Here is a 6,029-nt window from a genome sequence, read left to right as displayed (position 1 = left end):
CAAAATAATGTCACATTATTTATAAATGTATTTATAAACTTATATTATTTATAAATGAGCTCAATCATTTCTCTGCCTTTTGGCTAAGATCAAGTATAAATTATCATTTATATATTAGCAAACAGTTATCTAGTTAGGGTAAAGTTGAGACTGATGGATATAAGAAGAAGAGGTGGGGGGAGGAGATAGGAGTTTGCCAAAGATAATCATACTATCCTGTAATTTTCTAAATGTCAGTTTCTGCTTTGTTGGTCTCCCCTCCTAGTTGATATCAGGGAAGAGATATAGTAAACTATTAAATCCAGAAGGCAGTCTCAGCAGAAAAAGTGATTACCCAGGCCACGTCCAGCATATATAGCACCTATACAAAACTGGGTGTTGTGCAAAAACAATGAATACTGTTATGCTGAAAAAATAAATAAATTAATTAAAAAAAAAGATTTTTGAAATATACTGTATTAATAGAAAACCTGAGGTACAATAAGACCAATGGATCATGAGGCAATTACCATTAAAAAGTAAGTTTATTACAATTCCCAGGAGAAGAGGAGCATGCCACACAATGAGGGGGGCCACACAGAAAAGCACAGTGATTGGGCAAGTTTTCATTGTGGTGTTCACTGGAAGGAACCAGTGCATCAGTGTAGGTAGGCTTAGATTGGCTAGTTTGAATGACTTCGACGGGCTCTGTGGCAGAGGGACTGTCCCTAGTTTTCTGGCATCTGGCCTTGAGGTGATTTTGCCTAGAGTACAAGAGCCTTATAAAGGAGGAGGTTGCAGCTGTGAGCTCTAAACTGGTTGGTTTTGTTTTGAAAAGTGTGCTCCTAGGAGTAGGACTCTTCCCAAAATGAAAGTTGGTCAGTTGGTGGGGGAAGTCAAATGAGGAAGGCAAGAAGTCAGAGCAAAGTGTCTGAGGCATGTTATTGGGCTGTCCATATCCAGCAGATGTAGGTAGAGCAGCTGCTAAAGCATAAATTTGCAGAAGCTAGACACATGGTTAATGTATTAGATGAATTGGAAAGATATATCTCCTGTGCTGTTTATTCTGGTTTGCCCCCCAGACTCATTCTTTGCCTTCCCCTGCCCTTTGCTCTGGGCCCTGAGAGGCTGATCTCAATATGTTGCATCACTCCACCCATCTTTCCTTCTGGATTGCAGTTGTACTCAGCAACTGCTGAAGACTGGGGGGAATAGGGCCAAAGAATGGGTCTGGATATTTATATTATTCTTGCCCCCTTCCAACATTGTCCTACCTCTGATTATAACCTCTTTCAGGCAGCACTTTTATCGCCACTTCAGCTTTTCCCAATCTCTGATAACATTCCCCTTGTCCCTTTATACTTAGGGTTATAAATTATAATGGTATCTACCCCCTGAGTGCTCCTCCATCCCTGAGATTTTTGTCATACTTCTTTAAATGATCTCTTCAATAAACTATCTTTAATCAAACGATAAATACACCATTTTTTCCCCTTGCGGATACTCTTAAACTGTGGCTACACACTTTTCTTAGTTAGGCATGGCCCTGCCAGTCCCAGCTTGGTGCAAAAAGGTGCCATTTGTTACTAATAAAAGGATATCTGTTTCCTTTGTCTAGTCCCACACCTGGATGCAGGGCTTTGTTAGTAAACACAGACTACCTTTTTAGCTCTGACTCGCCTCACTGCCTTGTTCTTCTCAAACTAGACCAGAGAATGGAAAAACTGTGTTGCACTTACTATGGAATAATAACAAATAGACAAGAGAGAAATGGAAAAGTCCCTCCCTGTCACACAAAATATTTATATATGTGATTCTTTTACTAATACAAGTATACATTTAAAATGTAGCTCTACTTGTATTTCCTCATTTTATGTGATTGTATTCATTTAGATAGAATAATGCCATCATTCTTAAACATTAAAACATGAAAGCTATAGATCTTATATCTACAGCCTCCCATAACAAAATATTAGCATACATTTTATATTCATTTATTTTCCGTTATATATATTATGGACTTATGTATGAGTTTATTTGTATATGGAAACACACAAGTTACATAGGACTTCTTTTTTATGGACATTCACAGATACATGGATGAGGCCCAACTTTAGTACCCTAAACTAATTAATATCTGTTAGAAATTAGAGATTTTATGAGAACTGAGAATAATTTGTACAGAAAAAAATTAGAGCATTTCTGGTAAGGTGGGAATAAAAGAAGAGCGAAAAGTGAAGTGCAGAGGAACGTAGATAGCCAAAGGCCATTGTGGTGGTACTCAGCAAACGGAAGACTGGAGAAGCCAACATACTGGGGCTGGGAAAGGGTTCCAAAACAGTAGTTGATAGGTGACTGAGATTTATTGCTTATCCATGAATATTTGCATTTCTATAGTATATCTGTACTTCCTAACAATTACCATACGATTAACCAGGCTATGGATTTCATCATTCCTCATCTCTATGTACATTCTCTTTCTTGATGAGCTGAGCAGTGGCATGGTTTTAAATATCACCTTTATTTTATATATATATACACACACACACACACACACATATCATCTATATTGCAACAACTCCAAAATTTCTGCCTCCACTCCAGTCCTATCTCCTAAGTTTCAGACTTGCATATCCAACTGCCTTCTGGATAAGTTTGCTTGAATTTCTAATAGACATCTCACATGTAACATGCTTTCTCCACTCTCAGATCTTCTCAGCGCATAGCCTTCACTGCCTCTGTTGAACATACCACCATCCATCCATTTGCTCAAGGCCAAAACCTTAGGGTTGCATTTTGTGCTTTTCTCTTTTCCCATATTAAATTAATTGTGAAATCTTGGTGTTTGTACCTTTAAATATATCCATAATCTAATCACTTATCACTAATTCTATTGGTATCACTCTGATCTGAGATATCATCATTTACCTAGAGATGAAATTACGGAGTCATTAGGTATGCATATACTCACCATTAGGTGATGTCAAACTGTTTTCCAGTTTTACATTTCTCCCCTCCTCCAGCAATGTATGAATGTTTCCCTTACTCCATATTTTCCCCGACAGTCTTTTATATTTTAGCCCTGTGAGTGTGTAATTTGTGGTTTTAGTTCATATTCTATGATTACTGAGGTTGAGCATTTTTTTCTCTCTTTATTTGCCATTTGTTTAGCCTTTTTATGAATTTCTTTTAATCATATCACTTGTGGAGATTAATGAAATAAAAATATTCTGTGTGTGTTGTTTTTTAAATAATATTTGAAAATATAAAAAAAACAAGTTGTGTTCATTTCCATTCTTGGAGACTTTGGATTTATATTCTAAGTTAAATATTAATTTATATATTCCATTTATTTGTACTTCACATGTTTTAAGACAGAAATTGAACCACTGGAGAGTAATTTTACTGTTAATTTTATAGCTTTCCTGCTCAATCACAAATTCACTGTTCTTTACCTCTTTATATCACAAAACACAGATCTTCATGGCAGCTTGCTATGGTCTTTTGGTCCCCCACCTCAAACTGTAGTATAGAAATAGTGGCAACAAGCCAATGGTATCTATCAAATTGCTGAGAAACCAAAAAAAAAAAAAAATTGCTTAGAAACCATAATTTAAAAGGGATATCTCTGGGTGAGCTAAATAACTAAGCTCTCAGAACCTTATTACCATGAATTCAAATTAAAACATACAGCATTTCACGAACCCATTTTTAAAAACTTTTTTTGTTAATAAAAATCTATTAATTATATCCAATTTCATTAAGGTTTTCATCCATGTAAAGTTTGCCTAGAACCAAAGAATCCAGTATGTGTGTGGTTTCAATATTCTCCTTAAAAAATGCTTAACATTTTTTTGTTGTTGTTGTGGCCAGTATCAATGTTTCTTTTTTTTTCTTTTTAATCTTTCCTTGTTTACTTACATAGAAATACTGGGTTATATAGATATTTTGCTTCCTTGAGAGATTTAAGCACACATTTCTAATCAATAGGCAAAGAGGAAATTTTATATATTCTACTTTGAAAAGTATGTTTATTTATTTTCTTTCTAAAAGTTATGAAGTTGTTAATTTCCTAAAATAGTCCAAAGAAGTTGCTTTTATATTTCATAGTTAGGATTTAGTTAGGGATCATTATTCTTCTAAACCTATGGAGAACCTCCAGATTTTATTTATGTTAAAGAGAATGAATATTTAACATAAATCTTCAGAGAAACTATGGATTTAAGTTATGTTTGTCAGGTCATTGATGAATCATTTATTTACCATAAGCACAGAGTAATGCTACTGCTGCTCTCTATTTATGCCCTGTGTATGTTTTTGCATGCATTTAGAGATCCTTGGTGAACCTTTCAAACATCTGGTTTCACTAAAATCATTAACTTTGATCAGCAACAGTAATGTTACATGGTCATGTCATACTTTATGTTTAAAAAAATTATACAAGTACTCTTCTATTGGTCAAGAATTTTAATATAAATTAAAATATAAACATTTATTAACATGCATAAAATTAATGGAAATCAGTGACATTTTTTATTTTGATATCTTGTTAATGATATGACATATTATGATGCACAAGGCCATCTGAAGGCATCTGGAAGACAACCCAGCTCTGAAGAAACTGTTGCTTCATGTTCGGGGGAATGTGGGCTTTGTGTTCTCAAAGGACCTCACTGAGATCTGAGACATGGTGTTGGCCAGTATGGCTCAAACAGGGACCTGTACCAGTGCCACGGCTCCATGTGAAAACACTGTTCCAGCCCGGAATACTGAGAAGACCTTCTTCTCTCAGGCTTTAGGGATCTCTAGAGGCACCCTTGAAATCCTGAGTGATGTACAGCTGATTAAGACCAGGGCCAGGAGCACCTGGGTGGCTCAGTGGGTTAAAGCCTCTGCCTTCTGCTCAGGTCATGATCCCAGGGTCCTGGGATCAAGACCTGCATCAGGCTCTCTGCTCAGCAGGGGCCTGCTTCCACCACCCACCCCCCTGCCTGTCTCTCTGCCTACTTGTGATCTGTCTGTCAAATAAATAAACAAAACAAAACAAAACAGACCAGAGCCAACTGGGAGCCAGTGAAGCCACACTGTTGAGCATCCCCTCCTTCTCCTTTGGGCTGATCATCCAGGCAGGTATTTGATGGCAGCCACATCTACAACCTTGAAGTGTTTTGACCACACAGAGGAAACTGCATTCTTGCTTCCTGGAAGGTGTCCACAGTGTTGCCAGCATCTGTCTGTAGCTTGCTTACCCAGCTGTTGCGTTAATACCCCATTTTAACATCACGGGTACGGGCAGGTCCTGGCTTTGTCTATGTAGACTGATTGCATCTTCTCACTTGCTGAAAAGGTCAGGGCCTTCTTGGCTGATCCGTCTGCATCTGCAGCAGCGGCACCCTTCGCTGCTGCTGCATAACCACTGTCTCCACTCCTATTGATATAAGATATTATTCTCTACAGAAGAATATGCCAATTCCCAGACACTGGGTAATTTTTGTGAGGTTTCAGAAGATTCCTGGATCTCTGTTGATGTCCACAGATCCATGGAACCATATTCGTATATCTTGCTTGAGTAATTATTATTTTTCTTTTTTTTAAATTGAGGTATAATTAAGATAATGTGTTAGTTTGAGGTGTACAACATCATAATTTCATATGTGTATATACTGCAAAATGGCCATCACAGTAAGTTTTGTTAACATACTTCCCCATACATAGTTATAATTTTTTAATGAGATCTTAAAAGATTATGCTGAGTGAAATAAGTCAAGCAGAGAGAGTCAATTATCAATGGTTTCACTTACTTGTGGAGCATAAGGAATACCATGGTAGACACTGGGAGAAGGAGAGGAGAAGTGGGTTGGGGGAAATTGGAGGAGGAGACAAACCATGAGAAACTGTGGACTCTGAGAAACAAACTGAAGGTTTGGGGGGGGGTGTCGGGGATAGGATGAGCCTGGTGGTGAGTATTATGGAGGGCACATATTGCATGGAGCACTGGCTGTGATGCATAAACAATGAATTTTGAAACACTGAAAAAAATAAAATGAAAT

The 6,029-nt window shown here is 37.2% G+C and overlaps 1 pseudogene; it reads left to right on the top strand.

Moving 5' to 3' along the window:
• Positions 1 to 489: 489 nt before the first annotated feature.
• LOC123936900 lies at positions 490 to 5,392 on the top strand (annotated as a pseudogene).
• The last annotated feature ends 637 nt before the right edge of the window (positions 5,393 to 6,029 follow it).

Source organism: Meles meles, chromosome 2 (assembly GCF_922984935.1).
Source record: "Meles meles chromosome 2, mMelMel3.1 paternal haplotype, whole genome shotgun sequence".
NCBI lineage: Eukaryota > Metazoa > Chordata > Mammalia > Carnivora > Mustelidae > Meles > Meles meles.
This window is presented reverse-complemented; position numbering and strand designations above follow the sequence as displayed.